This window comes from Saimiri boliviensis, chromosome 19 (genome assembly GCF_048565385.1).
Source record: "Saimiri boliviensis isolate mSaiBol1 chromosome 19, mSaiBol1.pri, whole genome shotgun sequence".
Taxonomy (NCBI): Eukaryota; Metazoa; Chordata; class Mammalia; order Primates; family Cebidae; genus Saimiri; species Saimiri boliviensis.
The window spans coordinates 40403762-40423632 of NC_133467.1; the positions used below are offsets into that span (position 1 = coordinate 40403762).

The window sequence follows — 19871 nt, forward strand, 5'->3', positions numbered from 1 at the left end:
AGGGGTCTCACACGGGAGTGTTCCCCACACACGCCACCATGTCCGGCTAATTTTTTGTATATTAGTAGAGACAGGGTCTCGCCATGTTGGCCAGGATGGTCTCGATCTCCCGATGTCATGATCTGCCCATCCCAGCCTCCCAAAGTGCTGGGATTACAGGTGTGAGCCACTGCACCTGGCCTGCCTGGAGCTGAACTCTTATGGGCCTCTGGGTGTCTTGTGAAGGAAGCGTGAGTGTTATTTAAAGGGCCCGTGAAGGCTTCTCTTTTCTCAGGGTGTTTGTAGCCAGTGCACTGGACAACTGCTGCTCTCCCCGCCCCGGCCTTTCCTCCGCGCTCTGTCCCTAAACAGAAATGAATTGTGTGGCTTCTTCTCTGAAGGAACGATCTTCTTGACCTCTGCTTTACTTCCCCTCTGAGCTTCCGCATCAGTACAGCTGTGGCGTTCAGGTGACCTTTATTTTTCCTTCTTTCTTATCCCACTAGTATCTTGAGGAAGATGCGTAATATGGGTAAAGTGACAGAAGTCCTAGAGACCAAGTGGGATGTCTGGTCCCAGACTCAGCCCCAGACCCGATGCAGCAGCCACACCCGGTCTGCGCCCCGTCACTCCCTGAGCAGGACCTCCCCGGGGCTTGACACGCAGGAGGTACATCCTGCAGTGACTGTCGTCAGTGAGTACCACAGGGCTCCAGTTTTTGGTGCTCACATGTTGTCTAGGCCAAGAGGTGGCATCTTGGCAGCCAGGCCGTGTTGGTCCACTGTAATGCACCTGGCTGGGCACAGCTCTGGGACTCGGTGCCAAGCATAAGCCTCAAGGGTTTCAAGTAGCTTTTCTCCATTCCTAGTCTCACATGTCATCGGTCACTAGATCCTCTCTGGCACATACATGGTGTTGGACTTGGGGGGCATGGGGCATGAGTTGGTAAGAGGGAAAAGGGAACAAAGAGTCCCTCTTCACTGCAGCACAGTTTTGTCATCTTTCAAACTAGGGACATGAATGTTGCTGACATTGTGCACCTGATCCTGGAATCCCTGGGGTAAATAGCCACGGTTCCTACTTTCTGTTCGCAACTAAATTATCTTTATTATTTGTGAATTTACAGATCCCATCCATCATCCTGATAAGTTTGCTATAACACCCTCTAAACCATCAGTAAATGGGGACATGCTGTGAGGTTCAAGCTGAGCCTGTCACCAACGCCGCCAGCGTGTCCCTCCTGAGAATGTCCCCGAGAGGGTCCTTGGGGTAGCCTTGGTAGAGATGGGAAGAGGAGATTAAGTTTTAAACCAGACTGTAAAAAAAAAAAAAAAAAAAAAAGGACAATGGTAACTTAATAGGAATTGTATTGAATCTTTAGATTGCTTCAGGCAGAATGATCATTTTAACAATATTGCTTCTTCCAGTCCACAAGCGTTGAATGTTTTCCCACTTGTTTGTGTAGTCTGTTGTTTCTTTTATCAGTGTTTTGTGGTTCTCCCAGTAGAGATCTTTCACCTCCTTGGTTAAATGTATTCCTAGGTGTTTTGTTTACTTTTGTGTGTGTGTGGCTATTGTAAATGGGAGTAAGTTCTTTGATTCTCAGCTTGAGCATTTTTGGTGTATAGAAATGCTACTGATTTATGTATGCTGCTGTTGTAACCTGAAACTGTACTGAACTTGTTTATAAAGTCCAGGAGTATTTTGGAGGAATCTTTAGGGGTTTCCAGATACAGGATTATGTCTTTGGTGAACAGAGATACTTTGACTTCCTCTTTTCCTGTTTGGATAGCTTTTATTTCTTTCTCCTGCCTGATTTCTCTGGCTAGAATTTCCAGTACTATGTTGAATAGGAGTGGTGAGAGTGGACATCCTGGTCTTCTTGCAGTTATTAAGGGAAATGCTTCCAACTTTTGCCTATTCAGTATGATGTTGGCTATGGGTTTATCATAGATGGCTCTTACTAGTTTGAGTTAATGTTCCTTTGATACCTGGTTTGTTGAAGGTGTGTATCATGCAAGGGATGTAAGATTTTATTAAATGCTTTTTTTGCATCTATTGAGATAATCAAATTGTTTGTGTTTTTAAATTCTGTTTAGGTGGTGAATAGCATTTTTTTGATTTGCATATGTTGAACCATCCTTGCATCCTAGGAATAAGGCCCACTTGATCATGATCAATTATCTTTTTGATATGCTGTGGGATTCAGATTGCTACTATTTTTGTTGAGAATTTTCACATCTATGTTCATCAGGAATATTGGCCAGTAGTTTTTTTTGTTTTGTTTTGTTTTTTTTTTTTGTTTTGTTTTGTTTTTTTACTGTGTCCCTGCCAGATTTTGGTATCAGGATGAGACTGGTTTCATAGAATGAGTTAGGAATCCCTCCGCCTCAATTTTTTGGAATAGTTTTAGTAAGATTGGTACCAGCTCTTCTTTGCATGTCTGGTAGAATTCAGCTGTAAATCTGTCTGGTCCAGGGCTCTTTCAGGTTAGTAGAATTTTTGTTACTGATTCAATTTCATGACTCATTTTTGGTCTTTTCAGGATTTCAATTTCTTCCTGGTTCAATTTTAAGAAGCTGTGTGTTTCCGGGAATTTAACTATTTCCTCTAGGTTTTCTAGTTTGTGCATATAGAGATGCTCATAGTAGTCTCTGAAGATCTTTTGTATTTCTGTGGTATGAGTTGTAATGTCACCTTTGTCATTTCTGATTGTACTTATTTGGATCTTTTTTCTTGATTAATCTAGCTAGTGGTCTGTCAATCATGTTTATACATTCAAATAACCAACTTTTCATTTCATTGATCCTTTGTATGGTTTTTTTTTTGTTTTGTTTTTTGTTTTTGTTTGTTTTGTTTTTTGGTCTCCATTTAGTTCTGCTCTGATTTAGTTACTTTTTCCTTCTCCTAGCTTTGGGTTTTGTTTCTTGTTTTTCTAGTTCCTTTAGGTGTGATATTAGGTTGTTAACTTGAGATATTTCTATCTTTTTGAGGTAGGCATTTAGTACTGTAAACTTTCCTCTTAATACTGCTTGTGCTGTTTTCCAGAGGTTTTGGCATGTTTTGTCTCTACTTTCATTTGTTTCAATTTTTTAAAAATTTCTGCCTTAATTTTATTGTTTACCCAAAATTGATTCAGTTATTTAGTTTCCACATATTTGTGTGGTTTTGAGAGTTCCTCTTGGCATTGATTTCTGCTTCTAGTCTACTGTTGTCTGAGAAGATACTTGATATAATTTCATTTTTTCTAAAAAATTATGGAGACTTGCTTTATGACATGCTTTATGCGTGAGGTTAATCTTAGAGAATGTTCTGGCACAGATGAGAAGAATGTATATCCTGTGGTTGTTGGGTATTCTATAGACATCTATTAGCTTCGTTCGGTCAAGAGTCCAATTAAAGTCCAAAGTTTCTTTGTCAAGTTTCTGCCTCAGTGATCTGTCTAGTGTTGCCAGTGGAATGTTGAAGTCCTCCACTATTATAGTATGGCTGTCTGTTTCTTTGCTTAGGTCTAGTAGTATTTGTTTTATAAATCTGGGTACTCCAATGTTAGGTGCATATATATTTAGGTTAGTTAAATCTTCTTGTTGAATTGAATGCTTTATGACCTTCTTTGCCTTTTTTTTTTTTTTTTAACTGTTGTTAGTTTAGTTTTTTATCTGATACAAGAATAGCAACTCCTGATCTTTTTTGTTTTTCCTTTGCATAACAGATCTCTCTCTATCCCTTTACTTTAAGTCTATGGGGACTATTACATGTGAGATAGGTCTCTCTTAAAGGCCACAGAAAGTTAGATTTTTTTTCCCCCAAATTGCCACTCTATGCCTTCCTTCTTTTTGAGGTGAAGTCTCGCTTTGTTGCCCAGGCTGGAGTGCAGCGATGCCATCTTGGCTCACTGCAACATCCACCTCCCAGGTCAAGTGATTCTTCTGTCCCAGCTTCTTGGTTAGCTGGCATTACAGGCACCTGTCACCACATCTAGCTAATTTTTGTATTTTTCATGGAGATGTAGTCTCATCATGTCAGGCAGACTGGTCTGGAACTCCTGACCACAAGTGATCCGCCCGCCTTGGCCTCCCAAAGTGCTGGGATTACAGGTGTGAGCCACCACACCTGGCTGGCTCTATGCCTTTTAAGTGGAGCTTTTAGGCTATTTACATTCAAGGTTAATATTGATGTGTGAGGTGTTGTTCCTATCATAGCGTTTAGCTAGTTGCTTTGTAGACTCAATTATGTATTTGTTTATAGGGTCTATGAACTTTGTAATTACATGTGATTTTATGGTAGCAAGTACCATCCATGTTTAGAATGCCTTTGAACATTTTAACAGAGCCTGTCCGGTGTTAATGAATTCCCTTAGCATTTCTCTGTCTGGGAAAAACTATTTCTCTTTCTTTTATGAAACTTAGTTTAACAGAGTCTGAAAGTTTGACGGACACTTTTTTTTTACTTTTAGGTAGCTAAAAAATAGGCCCCAATCTCTTCTGACTTGTAAGATTTCTGTTGAGAAGTTTGCTGTTAGTCTGACAGGATTTCTTTTATAGATAATTTGGCCCTTTTCCTTAGCTGCCTTTAAGATTTTTTCTTACACACTGACCGTGGAAAATCTGATGACTGTATGCCTTGCATGGTTATCTTGTATAGTATCTTGCAGTAGTTGTCCAAATTTCTTGTATCTGGACATCAATCTCTCTAGTAAGATGAGGAAAATTTTTTCCTGAATTCTTCCCTCAAATATGTTTTCCAGGTTACTTGCTTTTTCTTCTTCTCTCTCAGGAATGCCAATAATCATGGGTTTGGTTGCTTTGCATAACCCCATAATTCTCAAAAGCTTTGAACATTTTAAAAAGTTCTATTTTCTTTATTTTTGTCTGACTGGGTGAATTTGAAAGACCAATCTTCAAGCTGTGAAATGTGTTCTTCTGCTTGTCTAGTCTATTGTTAAAGCTTTCAATGTATTTGAAATTCCTTTAGCAAATTTTTCAATTACAGAGGTTCTATTTGTTTTTTTCTTAATATAGTTATCTTGACTTTCATATTCTGCATTGTTCTTCTGGTTTCTTTGTATTGGACTTCAATTTTTTCTTGGATCTTGTTGAGTTTCCTTGCAATCCATATTTTGAATTCTTATCTGTCATTTCAGACATTTCAGTCTGGCTAAGATCAATGGATAGAAAACTAGTGCAATCCTTTAGAAGTGTGTAAACACTTTGAGTATGCTGGAATTCTTGCACTGATTCCGTCTCATCCCAGGGAGCTGTTGCTTCTTATTTTTGAATTTGCTATTGTTTGGATGAGGATTTTTAATTCTTTTAATTCTTCTTTCTTTCCTTGATGGTATGACTGTGGTGTATGCTGTGTATGATTGTTTGGCTTCATATTTGGGTGCTTTCAGGGGGCCCAAGCTCTGTGTGTGTTTCTTGGTTGTGGATAGTTTCCGAACAGATTTCTCAGATTCTGTTGTTGTAATGATGTATTGGAAGTAAAAGCTGACACGTTAACCTTTGTTGGGGGCCGAGGTTACGGAATCTTCAGGAAGCCTGTCTCATGAACTAAATAAACCTTCAGGCAGCAGGTTCTTTTTACTTGGTGGTACAGTTTAAGATGCAGTCCAGCCGGGCGCAGTGGCTCAAGCCTGTAATCCCAGCACTTTGGGAGGCCGAGGGCGGGTGGATCACGAGGTCGAAAGATCGAGACCATCCTGGTCAACATGGTGAAACCCCGTCTCTACTAAAAATACAGAAAATTAGCTGGGCATGGTGGCACGTGCCTGTAATCCCAGCTGCTCAGGAGGCTGAGGCAGGAGAATTGCCTGAACCCAGGAGGCGGAGGTTGTGGTGAGCCGAGATCGCGCCATTGCACTCCAGCCTGGGTAACAAGAGCGAAACTCCGTCTCAAAAAAAAATAAATAAATAAAAATAAATAAATAAAAAATAAAAAAATAAAATAAAATAAAAAAAAAGATGCAGTCCAGTAGATGGTGCTTAAGGGTAAGGGCCGGCAGGTAGGCTGGGGCCTAGTGGAAACACCTGCCCTGACAAGGTGGTCCAGGAGGTCACGCTGGGGTGTGCTGAGGCCTCAGCGGAAGGGGTAGAGGTGCCCCAGCTCCTCCTCCTGAGTAGGCAGGAGCGTGATCCGCTTCGCTCTCACACCCCTGCCACAGAGCTCACAACCTTCAGTTCACAAAGACTTTGTCCTTTGGTTCCCGGCTGTGGTGCAGCTGAAGTCTGTGGATATACCACTCTAACAGCTTCCACGAAAACGGGGTTTGGGGCAAAGCTGCTTCTTCCAGTCCAGGGCGGGCAGCTCCACGGCCTGTGTCGGGAGGGAGAGTCGGGCCCGTCCTTCCTGAAAGCCCAAGCGGTGTCACTGGCTCGCTTGCAGCCTGGGCGGTGCCGCCATGAAAAACTTGAAAAACGTTCTTAGTGCACACTCACTGGGTCCTGGAGAAAAGCACTGCTGTGTCTGCGGCCATATAGGAGGTAGGCGAGAGGTGACCCCTGTTTTCCACACCCGTTCCTGGGTGTCAGTGCTGCCCGCTTCCGCGATGGGTGCCACGCCAGTGTTTGCTTTGTCCCTAGACGGGCTGTGGCAGTCTGTGCTCCTCCTCCCTTCGGGGTGGCCCACGCTCAGTGCTGGCTCTCCAGGGCGCTTGCAGCTCCCCAGGGACCTGCCCTGTACTTGCCAAAGTCAGAGTAGGCTGTGGGGGTACATGTGCAGGTGGACAATGGCTGGAGGGTCGAGAATCCCCAGGCGGGGTAGCGCTCCCCGACGGCTGCACCAGCAGCATGGCGGCCGCGGGCTCCGTTTGGGTCCGAGGAGAACGCAGGCGTGCCGGAGTGTGCTGGCCACACAGCTCTCCGTCCCCGGGAAGTCTGCAAAGCGCTACGATGGTGTTGCCCTATCATACGGGCAGAGGGTCTCCCCAACAGTTTAGCAGTGAGCAGACTGTCAGGGGGTGAGGGGAGCCAGAAGGCTCCCACCTGCCCTGTGGAGCTCCACGGTCCCTAGGGGCCGATCTCTGCCAGGCTCCTGCTGTTTCCTTTGCTGCACCCCGGCGACTTCCTGTGGGTGCTCCCATAGGACCTGGCTTTCTTCTCTCAGACTTCCGTTTGGAACTTGTCCATTCACCGGTAACTTTAATCTCTCTGAGGAGAACCGGTGTCCCTAGTCAGCCATCTTGGAAACTCTCCAAAATTTCGCTCCGGACATTTTACAGATAATCCATAGATACATGTTATTGGATGGAGGTGTTAGTTGATGTGTGTGTTCCTTGGTCCTTTTGTATCAGCCAGTGATTGAAAACTGAGTATAAATAATGGGACTGTATAACTGAAAAAAGATACTTCCCAGGAGAAGCCCTTCTGAAATTTTTTAATTAATTAATTTATGTATTTATTTATTTTTGAGACAGAGTCTCACTCCATCACTGGGCAGCAGGCTGAAGTGCAGTGGCGTAACCTCGGCTCGCTGCAACCTCCGCTTCCTGGGTTCAAGCAATTCTCCTGCCTCAGCCTCCCGAGTAGCTGGGATTACAGGCACAGGCCGCCATGCCCAGCTAATTTTTTTTGTATTTTTAGTAGAGACGGGGTTTCACCATGTTGACCAGGATGGTCTCGATCTCTTGACCTCGTGATCCACCCGCCTCGGCCTCCCAAAGTGCTGGGATTACAGGCTTGAGCCACCGCGCCCAGCACCCTTCTGAAATGTTTGTTTTAACGGTGGAAATAACTATGTTTGATACAAAGTCCTTTGACATTCAGATGTGTGTTCCCAGAGGGTGAATTGGGTGCTTTGGACGGGAAGCTGAGACCAAAGCTTTTGTGGTGGTTCTGCTGCCATCAAGTGGTGAGGGAGATTGGGAAAATCTTTTATCCTTTCTGAGCCTCAGTTTCCTCATCGGAAAGATCAGGTTATTGTTCCAGTTCTAGAAAGTCACTTTCTGCTCAGTTTTCTCAGAGTGTATGAGGGAGTGAGACGTGTATTCGGCATACTCCAGACACTGCACGGAGACCTGACCTCAGTCCCTATTGCGTGTTTCCAGGACCTGGCCCAGCCTGAGCCAATGTCCTTAAAGTGCAAAGCTGAGAGTTAAAATGGAAGAAAGTCTGCAAGTTTGGAGAATGAAAATAATTTTTTTTTAATTCCAAAGTAATGGTGGAATATGGGGTAGCCTATGGTGGTGAGAATAAGGACAGATTTCAAGCTGGGTCTGGGTAAGTCAGGGGAAAAAAGGGAGTGTCCACAGCATTATCAGATTCCTCAAAGAATACCTTGGGCTGAGTAGTGAGTAACTTACTCCACAGTGAACTTTGCACCATCTGAAGGAGATCTGCAAGATAAACTCAGGTCTGGTTTATACGGAGGGGGAACACCAAGTCCAAGAGGGGAACACCGATTCCATGAAACCCTGCCCAAGACCCAGCGGCCTTGACCTTGGGGCTGCCCTCTCAGTGGATTCTCTTCAAGTAAGTGTCGGCTTATCGGGAATGAACGGTGCTCAGAGAAGGGTTGGAGACATCCATTCTTGCCTTAAATAGTTCTGTGCTAAGTATAGGAGGCACCAAGGTAGGAGAATTCTTGTATCTGAAGCAGCGATACTAGTAATATGCTTCTGTATTTACAGTTGGGAAAGGCTTTACACACGGTATCTTATAAACATGGTAAGTGCTGAATTTTCCTTTCTCTTGGTTTAACACTTGGGTTCAGATACTAATGTCTTCCTGAGGAACTCAAGCCAGTGGGAGGAAGAACACAAACAGGTGATTTCAACAAATGTGGTAGCTCTCCTAAACTGGGTGGAGTGATAGCTCAAAGTAAAGCAGACAGGCCAAGAACACCTCTTCTATATGAGAGGGTGAACCATTGAGAGGAACTGCTGAGGACTGTCTGTTTTCATCAAGTCTCACCACAGATAACTGAACCCAGGACATGGACCAAATGCTATAAAGCAGAGTTCTTTCTAGGGAAGGGAAATTGTTGCGTCCTTGGAAAATGTAGAGCACTGAGGAAACTTTGGACAAGTATATGGTTGAGATGATTGGAAGTTTGCAAGCATTTCTCTTTTCAGCCGTTGGACAAATATTACTAAGAACCATCTTTAATACTTGGCCCTGTGCTGAATACATGGATCCAGAGATCAATAAAACATTATCTAAACTGTCAAGGGGATCTCCGGTGAGCAGTCAATAATGGCCATATTGCATGAGAAGTGCCATAATAAAAACATGACGAAAATATGGGGAAGGGGGAATAACATTCAAAACAGGGAATGGCCTGCAGTCATTGTGCCGATAATAAATGCATAGTAACAACAACTTTACATGCTTAATTCAACAACTTAGAAGAAATGGACAAATTTCTCAGAAACTGCAAAATAGCAAACTCAACCAAGATGTAACAATCTGAATAGTCCTATAAACACCAGAAATTTGAATTTGTCATTAAATAACTCCCCACAAAGAAATGGTCAGGCCAAGATGGTTTTACTGAAGAATTCTACTAACATTTAAAGAAGAATGAACACCAGTTCACACAATCTCTTCTGGAAAAATATAAGAGGAGGGAACACTTGCCAAGTCATTTTATGAGGCTAACATCACCCTGACACCAAAACCAGGCAAAGACAGTACGAAAGAAAACTATAAACCAATATCCCTCTTAAATTTAGATGCAAAAATCATCATCAAAATATTAGCAAATCAGATCCAGCAATGTATAAAAAATCATACACCATCACAAAGCGGATTTATTCCAACTGCGCAAGGTTGGTTCAACATTCCAAAATTACGTTCAACATTCCAAAATTAATCAGTGCCGTTCACCATATCAACAAGCTAAAAAGAAAAGGAATATGATTATACCACTTGAGGCAGAAAAAGCATTGGCAACATCCAATACCCATTCACGAATAAAAAGCTCAGATTGCTTACACAATCCCTTTTCCACGATTTCTTAATGTGAGCAAACAACTGTTCTGATAAACGCAATTAACGCGCGACCCTTGGCTGGCTCAGGTCGTAGGGTAGGGCTGGGCCGCCTTTGCGTTTTTCCTTTGGATCTGCCCCTCTTCCGGGTTTGTTCTCTAGAACCAGGGGAAGGACTGGGTCCTCTCTCCTCGGCCGGATCAGAAACCTCACACTCCTTCCCTGTCCGGAGAAGCTTCAGAGAGTGTTTTGTTGGGTTTGCTGGAACCCCGCAAGTATGTGGGGCTGAGCGCACGCAGTGCGTCCCCCTTTCCTCCGCTGTGACTGCTCTTCCCGCTCCTGCAGGAAAAGGCAATGCCCCTTTTGTCTTGTTCACGTGGGACTCCAGCAGGGGAGGAGATCGAATATGGAAATGGGGTGGTAGAGGGGTGGAATGCCACGCATTTCCTGATCGAAGGCTGCCATGCTTTGCTACGGTACCTGCTAAAATCTGGAAGTGTGATGAACTGTTACTTAAATTGAATCGGGTAGGATAAGAGACGGCGGCAGTGAGGGACGCCCTTTGGGAGGAAGACGTCGAGGCGCTGAGGCCCAAGGGCCCGCGAGGAAAGGGCGCGCAGCCCGGGTCCCCGGGCCTGGGGAAGGGCGGGAAGGGATGATCCTACGGTTCCTGGGAGGACGCGAAGAGCGCAGAACGCTGACTGCCGGCGCCGGGGAAAAGTCCCCGACGTGCGGCCCTCATCCCTGGACATGCTGCGTCCACATTCCTCCGCGGCGCGGGGCGCCCGGGGCTCTGACGCTCCAAACCCAGCGGCTGCTGCAGCTTCTGGGGGGGCGGAGAGTGTCCGCCGGGAGCATCCCGCGCCCGGGCCCTTAGTTCTGGAACTGGAAACCCCACGGCCTCCCGGGTTTAAAGCCCGGGTATGGCTCCCCATGGTCTTCGTTTTGGGGATAGCGCTAAGCCTGGCCCTACTGGGAGCCGTAGTCTCCTTGATGGCTGGTGTTTGCTGGGCTTTTTTCAGTCAAATTTCAAAATGCGGTTGCATTTCTTTCTTTAGACACTGTATTAGAAATGGCTGATCTAAGATTTTCATGATTATATTTTGTCTTTTAGGGACACATGTGGTTTCCGTAGTGTAGTGGTTATCACGTTCGCCTCACACGCGAAAGGTCCCCGGTTCGAAACCGGGCGGAAGCATGAGGATTTTGCCCCTAAATTTAGTGAAATTAATCGAGGTTGGGAAACAGAACACTAGTTGAACTTGTGTGTACGTTTTAGACCTCATCAGTCTAGACAGATTGTCGACCAGGCTACAATTGCCACTGGTCTGCCAGTTAGGGGACATCACAGCAGGCCTGATTAATAGTAGCTTTGGTTCCAGAAATTCCTTAAGGGTCTCTTCATGCTCTTCGATCCCCTGAATTTTCACAGGCTGACGCTGAAAGTGGATGACATCTTAGCGCATTTCCTAAGCGTCCTGCCTGGCTCCGCTTTACGCTGATACAGTTGCAGGTCTGACTGATTTGCGAGACAACAAAAACAACATATTTTTTGAAAAGGTTCTAAATCTGCACCTGGAACTCGTAGAGTCAATATTCGGAAATCACACGAATTATGTACATACATACACATTTGTATGCATACCCCTTCCCCAAATAATCCTCAGAAAACCGGTAAGTGTCCAAACGACTCTCCTGAGGCTTAGATAATCAACGATTTAATAAATATAGTTCCTAATGTGTGGTGTCCAGATCCTGGATTGCCCACCCTTCTCTACCGCTTTGTTCCTGCACGCCCTCAATTTTGCCTAGATGGATTCCAGGCCCCGGACTCTCGCTTTGCTTCCTGTCTTCTCAACAGCGCGCTTAAGCACTATTGCTCCAGGTGACGCTGCTGAGAACAGCTAAGCCGCCAGCATCAGTGCAGCTGGAGGCGGAGGCCCAGAATCCCGAGGAATCTGCCATTTACCCAGGTGAAAAGCCCAAGGGCTCTCCCCACAGCTTCCCAACATCCCTCTACAGATTTTTTTTTAAAAAAAATAGACGTATTAACCTGTAGAGGTGGAGAGAATCAAAGAAATCACAAGATATCTCTGAGGGAAAAAGGGAGGGCACCAGGAGTAAATCACTTGAGAATATCGAAGAAATAAGCCAAGGATAAAAGAATGGAAACCCCGTCTCAAAAAAAAAAAAAAAAAAAAAAAGAATGGAAACTGACAGGATGACTGCAGGGGATGGTGCTGAGGTGGATGCGAATCACTGCTTACTATTAATAGGTTGAACCAAGCACGAATGGGGGCATCACCAAAATACTTAATAAGGCACTCCTTTACCCACCATGTGTTTTATAGTATGGTTGCTAAAGAATGTGCCACCCTACTGGCTCTAGAAGCTTCTGGAGCCAAGGAGCCAAAGCATGGGAGCATAAAAATTCTGTCAGTTGAAGCCTTGGGCTCTATACTGCTAAGCCTGGCCCAGAGACTGGATGGCAAAAGCAGGGGCTGGTGTGATGGAATGGATATTTGTGTCCTCTTCAAATTACTTATTGAAACCTTAGCTCCCAATGTGAAGGTAGTTTTGGAGGTAGGGCCTTTGGAGAATAATCAGATTTAGATGAGGTCATGACCATGCGATCTCCATGGTGAAATCACTGTCCTTGTAAGAAACAGAGAAAGACCAAAGTGCGCTCTCTCTCTCTCTCTCTCTCTCTCTCTCTCTCTCTCTCTCTCTCTCTCTCTCTCTCCCCATCATGCCAGGGAGAGGGAGAAGGTAGCAGTCTGCAAGCCAGGGAGTGACCCCTCACCAGGGAACTGAATCAGCTCACACTTTGATCTTGGTCTTCTCAGCCTCTCCAACTGTGAGAAAGAAATTCCTCGTGTTTAAGCCACCCAGTCTGTGGTATTTTGTTATGGAAGCCTGAGTTGAGACCGCTGGTTCATTGGGGAATCCACTGGCATGAACCTGTGAGAAGTTTGAGACATGTCAAGTAGTTTGCTGCTCCTGGATTTCAGCATTGGCAAGAGCTGTTAGAATGATGAGCATAGAGGGAAACAGGGTACAGAGAATAAGGTATTAGTCATTGTACTGAAGAAATAAAGGGACATGACATGGCTTTAGGCTGAAGTTAGGTGCAGATTTAAGCTGTGGAAGGGTAACTCGGCATACAGTGTGGCAAGTAAATGGTGCAGACTACACTGGCTGTAATTTATCTGCTTATGTTAATGGTCACGAGAGCTGATAGATGGAAAAGTGTGGTATTAAAACGACAGTACACTTGTGGAGTGTCCAATACACTTGAACACTATTTTTTTAATTACGCTGAAATTGTTATGTCATGAAAACAGGAGAGTTTATCCAAAGGAAGATTTGCTTTGGGAAATAGGATGGATGGTGGTGAGGCTAAGTGTCTAGGCAGAGGTAGAAGCAGCTTTCAGTGTCTGCTGAAACACCCAGGACCACCCGCTACTCTCTGGGAGATGCTGGCTTAGGGCTGATCACTGAGTGTTGAGGTAGAGGGTGGTACATGATGCTGACAGGGAACTCCCCGGTGTGTTGAGTTTTAGTATCTGTGACTCTGAGATGCATATGAGGCCTTTGTAAATTTCAGAGTTGTGAATAGAAAGGACAGATTTGTATTTTAGAAAGAGATTTGGGAAGAAACGTGGCTCTGGTTGACAGACAATATATGAAGGCTTGTTGGCTAGAGCTGGTGTGTGTCTTGGGTGTTGGGCAGAGAACTGTTGGAGCCACAGCTCTGCGAGGTCAATGTGAAGGGTGATTTCCTTGTTAGCTCAAGTTTGTGACTCAGCCTGAGCCTGGCTTGGCTTCTTGGCTAGAGAAAAAGCATGATTTCACGTCACAGCTCCTGTCTTTGAAAAAGTCTTAATGACTCCCAGATCCAACATGTGGGGCAAACTCTAGATTTCTCTTCAGTTTAATCCCTCAAGGGAAGATTGAGGAAGGAAACCACTACTCTTTGAACTTCATTAAAGACTAATTTGTTAATATTTTGACCGTCAATATTTGCTTAAACCAGTCTACTCCTTACATAGCCAATACATCAAAGCATATTAACTTAGGAAATTGGATTCTCCCAAACAACGAAACATTGACTGCAAGCATTATTAATCTTTTTATATCACATTTCCTTCCAATGCATTCTACATCTTCAAGCAGAGAACTAGTAGTATTGTAATGATTACAAGACTGATCATTAATTACTCTTTTGCTAAAAAACAGCTTACAAAGGACTAACTCAGTGGACCAACCTTTGCTTCCTCATTATCTCTACCTGGATTCTGGCCTTTTATTTTCTCTTTCTTCTAATTCTAATTCTGCTTCTGCTTCTCATTTCCTCCCCAGTTAGGACTTTATTTACCTAAACTACCAGTTAGGTCACCTTCTCAGTACCACTAAGGCAGCAGTTTGAGGGTGACAATTGAAGATTTAGGATGAGAAAAAAGAAACGTGAATGAACTTTTTATGTTTCATTATCGGGGTTTGTGATGCAGGTAGAAAGACCTTTTTCAGAGTTAAGAGTTCGATACGGAAAAATAAGCTATTTTAATATTTATAACTTTGTCTAGTAAAATTTTTCTATAAAAACATTTGTTTTGGATGTCTTTGTTAGCTTTGAGTTGACACTTGAAAAAGCCTCTTCTGACAGGTTCTATGTCTTTCTGGATACTCTTTTCAGTTATCCCACCAGGAGCTAGCACGAGAGAAGCATTGGTGGCTCAGTAGTAGAATTCTTGCTTCCCACGTGGGAGACCCGGGTTCAATTCCTGGCCAATGCAGTTAGATTTTGAGCTTACTTCCCTTATGGCTCCTTTAACCCTTCTGCCCTGCAAAATTATACTGCATACCCTAATAGTGCATTTAGAGGCTTCACCACCACAAAGTAAACTGACCAAGGTCGTGCGAAAAGACATTCAGGAGACAAACCGGGCCCCTGCGGTTGTTGGACTCCGCAAACCACTTGGCAAAGTGGCAAATACGAAGTATTTCTGGCGAGTCACTGCAGTTTTGATGATATTGGTACCTGTTACTTTCATCTATTTTCTGGGCGGATCCCTGCAAACCCAAAAAACCATCAGGTTCCTGATTCGCGTGCTGGACCGTGGGCTTCCCGCTGAGCCACAATGGTGAGGATCAAGAAACGTAGCTCCCGAAAGGAGAGAAGCTGTGGGCGGGGCAGTCACCTCCGAGGTCCAAGAGGTGTCAAAGAAAGGGGAGGTGTGTGGGGAAGAATCTGCGTGGCGATGAGGGGAGCGCCGGAGACCGGAACTTGTGCAGGTGACCCTCGGGGCTGTACCCCAGACACCGAGAACCCAATTTGCTAACATCGTCAGCTACCGGGGCCTCCGAGTGTTTTGTGGGCCCGTCGGTGTTCCGGGAGGGATTCCGGAATCTGCGTCTGGCAATGTCTGTCAACACGTGTTGGCCTGGAATTTGGCCCGGCATGGTGGCTCGCGCATGTAATCCCAGCACTTTGGGAGGCTGAGGCAGATGGACGGCTTGAGGACAAGAGTTCAAGACCAGCCTGGCTAACACAGGGAAACCACGCCTCTACTAAAAATACAAAAATGAGCCGAGTGTAGTGGTGTGCACTTGTTATTCCAGCTACTTGAGAGGCTGAAGCAGGAGAATCGCTTGAACCCGGAAGGCAGACGTTGCAGTGAGCCAAGATGGGGCCACTGCACCCAGCCTGGGCGACAGAGCAAGACTCTGTCTCAAAAAAATAAAAAAGGTGGTGGCCCGAAAATTACATTTATATTTATTTTTTAAGAGTGTGTGTGTGTGTGTGTGTGTGTGTGTGTGTGTGTGTGTGTGTTTTGAGAGACAGGGCCTCACTCTGTTGCCCAGGCTGCGTTGCAATGACGCGCTCCTAGCTCACTGTAGTCTGGAACTCCTGGGCTCCCGTGATCCTCCCGCCTCAGCCTCTGGAGTAGCTGAGATTGCAGCTAAACCACCATGTCCGATCCGAAAAATATATTTGTAATACAGGAAAGCAAAGAACAGAATCTGGGAACTGTTTATCCGGTTGTCATGTGAGGATGTTACTGCGTTAGAGACACAACAAATGACAACAGGTGATGAATTGTCTTCCAAAGATTTTTGGAAGAATTTCTTCCCATTTAACAGTCACTTAAAATGTAGGATCAGCCACATCTGGGGAAATTTTTTTTTATCCTTGCCATGATGATAAATAACTTTATCTTGATAATGAATTATATCCTGGTAAGTTAATTATAACTTGCCATAATGAGAAATAACTTTATGCTGAGTGCAGCAGACACACAAGCCCTTGAGGACACATGCCTGAGGATTCTGATGAAGATGTGATGTCCACATATGTGCACAGTTGGACCTACGGCCAGCTTTGAAACAGTGGGAGACCTAGTTTCAAATTCAAGGTTGCTTTGAGTAGAAATTCACTTTACCTCTCTTTGCATGGCAATGGGGCTAATCTTCCCTAAGCTACCCCTGACAAGAAAAGGAATCATACTGGTAAGAATTCAAACTTCAGCAAACAGGGGTAAGTAAGAAAGTCTTATAAATCTATTCTAGCCACCTAGCAAGAAACCAGGAATTTAGCAAGTTTGTTCACATTCAGGACAGTTGTGTTCACTAGATCAGAGGCCCTGAGACACGAAGAAGAGACCCCCTAACAAGGGAAAGTGTTTCTTCCTGTCCTAGGACATCACTGCCAACTTCAGGGAAGCAGGAACACAGCTGCCCGCTTTACAGTATGGGCTGCTTTTGTGCCTGGAGTGTGTCTGATGTCCCAAGACCTGTACCTATTTCAGGGAGCCTTGGGAGGAGCCTGAATCACAGATGGAATTGGACAGTGCATGGAGACGGTTGAGCAGGACGAGGGTAAGTGCAGGGGCGTGGCCAGGTCCTACTGGGAGACAGTGAGCGGCACTGATGGGGAGAGACAAAGATAAAGTCAAAAGTGTGTGCTTCTGTGTCAAAAACTCAAACCAATAACTAGTTTGCTTTCATAAGCAATAAGTATTTTTTTATTTACATGAGGATTTAATCTCAAAACAGAAATAATAGAAACAGTAAGTCCAGGGCATAAAACCTAAACTATAGCTCATATTTATTCTTTCTAAATAGAGTTATTAGCAAAATATTCTTCGTAAAACAAATATTGTGGATATCAGAAGGCAAAAGTCGGCTGGGTGCGGTGGCTCACGCCTGTAGTCCCAGCACTTTGGGAAGCCGAAGCGGGCAGATCACGAGGTCAAGATATCGAGACCATCCTGGCCAACATGGTGAAACCCTGTCTCTACTAAAAACAAAAATTAGCCAGGCGTGGTGGCACATGCCTGTAGTCCCAGCTACTGGGGAGACTGAGGCAGGAGAATCTCTTGAACCTGGGAGGCAGAGGTTGCAGTGAACTGAGATTGTACCACTGCATTTCAGCCTGGTGACAGAGCAAGATTCTGTCTCAAAAAAGAAAGAAAGAAAGAAAGAAAGAGAGAAAACAAAAGTCTTAGTGAAAATCATTGGTATTCCATAGAAGAGAGAAATAAATATAGTCAAGGGAAGACCACATCTCATACTTCTCTTGTATATTCCAAAGGTCCAGGGAAATTCCAGGTAATAGAGGTTATTTCCCACACTGTTAAAGCAAGGTTGCAGACGCTTCTGAATTTTGGTCCCAATACTTTAGGAGGGCACAGCTCTGTCCTGGAAAATGATACAGGACTGAATACTCTTCCTGCGACTTATTCTGGCCATTCGTCCAACATTACAGAAACCAAAAAATGGAAATATGGCCAAATTCATGATTTGCTAGCCCTCTCGTTCAGGTTTCTTACCTGATTCTTAGGATAACGGCGTTACCTTGAGGATTATGATGAAGATATGCTGTCCAAATATGTGCACAGTTTTGTTTTTTTTTTTTTGAGACGGAGTTTTTTGCTCTTGTTACCCAGGCTGGAGTGCAATGGCGTGATCTCGGCTCACCGCAACCTCCGCCTCCTGGGTTCAGGCAATTCTCCTGCCTCAGCCTCCTGAGTAGCTGGGATTACAGGCACGCGCCACCATGCCCAGCTAATTTTTTGTATTTTTAGTAGAGACGGGGTTTCACCATGTTGACCAGGATGGTCTCGATCTCTCGACCTCGTGATCCACCCGCCTCGGCCTCCCAAAGTGCTGGGATTACAGGCTTGAGCCACCGCGCCCGGCTATGTGCACAGTTTTGAGCAAAATGCCTGGTACAAATTGATCAACAAATAATTACTGAATGATTATATGAATATTTACTGAATGACATGGATTCTATGAATAATTATGGAATAATTGTTGTGATTGCTTTTATTAGCAGTTCTCAAAACTCATCTCTTTGAGATGTCGAGTAAGCCCATAACTTTGTGAACCTGTAGTCTCATCATTTTTAAAATGAAGAAACTTGACAGATTTTCCTTCTGCCACAGAATGTCAGGCCTCCCAGACACCAGAACATGTATATACATAAAGCCTTTGATGTATCTGAAAGCAGTATGCTCACAGTGTTGCTGGAGGATGATGCGGGCTGTAGAGAGGCACGCTTTCCAATGATTGATCCAGTCCTCCTTGCTTCACTTCCACATGAATGTTGGGCAGCCCAGGGTCACACCCATTGCACCCTCAACTCAGGCAAGCCCAGGAAGCAGCCAATCATAGGAGACCTGGGCTACAGAACGGTCTCCCAAGTCCCAGGCTCACAAAACCTGGGTGGCAATGAAAGCTGAGAAAGTGAGGAGGTGGTTCAGGGGATCACTCTTCCCTACTCGTTCCTGTCATCTCCAATCCACCTTCTATTGCACAGCAACCCGGAGGACCACCAACCACCCCTGACCATCACCTTGATCTTACCATGTTTGGTTAGTGGGATGCAACCACACATCAACGGCATTAGACCAACTCAGAAAAATATCTCTCACACAGTCTTCCTTAAGGACCGCCCATGGCCCTGTTATTTTCAGTATATGGGAAAAAATAAAATGAAAACAACAAAATCATATCAGGTTTACAAGACTTCCCAAGACAGATGGTCACACATGCCTTCAGGGGATCTCTATAGAAATTATTTCAATGACATGACACTTTGAAAAGAGCTCTTCTGGGACTAGAATGACATCCATAAGTGACAAGAATGAGATGTAGTGTTCAGTCACATTAAAAAACAAATCATCCCACATAAAGGAAGCTTTGGATATAGGAGCATCAAACTGATCTTAAGTGTAATAAAAAGCTTCTTCTGCCACAAACATCAGCCCAGTGGTATCTGCCAGTAAGAAAAAACAAATCAGCATAACCATGGGATGGAGCAAGAAGAATATTGAGCCAGGAAAGAAAACATTTTTAAAAAATGAATTCCTCATTCACTTTCTAGTGGATACAGAGAAAACTGCAGAAGAGTCAGAGGCTATCACAGCAGTGTAATGGGATGATGTGTTAAACTTGTGAAAAAGCCTTCAATTCTGTTTTCACATATGAGAAGGAGGCGTGACTGACTTCCTGACTAGAATTAAGCAAATATCGCATGTTGGGAAACTGTTTCTGCCTTGATGATTTTATACACACAAGAGATAAAAAATGAGGGAAAGCACTGTCGTGCGTCTCCCTGGTGGTCTAGTGGCTAGGATTCGGCGCTTTCACCGCCGCGGCCCGGGTTCGATTCCCGGTCAGGGAAGCTTTTGGCACCAGCCTTCCTCCCGCGGGAATCTTCCTACTCCGCTGTCAGCCGGCCTGTTCCAAGGGCCAGATGCAGAACAGCCTCCGCAGTGAGGTGCAAACCCCGGCGAAGGAGGGCGAGTCCTGGCGGACCGCCTCTCAAGACACCGCTCTGGCTTATCTCGGTGCCAGTTACCTGCTGAAGCAGCTTTAGAGAGCGGCTGGGCCTCTCACTCAGGTGTACCCAGCCGCGCAGAGCTGCCAGCCCCTGCCGATCTGCACACAAGGCGCCCA

The 19871-nt window shown here is 44.8% G+C and overlaps 2 non-coding genes across 2 annotated transcripts; both read left to right on the plus strand.

The window, feature by feature from the left end:
- Nucleotides 1-11030: 11030 nt before the first annotated feature.
- Nucleotides 11031-11103, plus strand: TRNAV-CAC (transfer RNA valine (anticodon CAC)). Its single transcript has one exon. It is a non-coding gene; the product is annotated as a tRNA-Val (tRNA).
- An 8421-nt stretch (nucleotides 11104-19524) lies between these two features.
- TRNAE-UUC (transfer RNA glutamic acid (anticodon UUC)) lies at nucleotides 19525-19596 on the plus strand. The gene has a single exon. It is a non-coding gene; the product is annotated as a tRNA-Glu (tRNA).
- The last annotated feature ends 275 nt before the right edge of the window (nucleotides 19597-19871 follow it).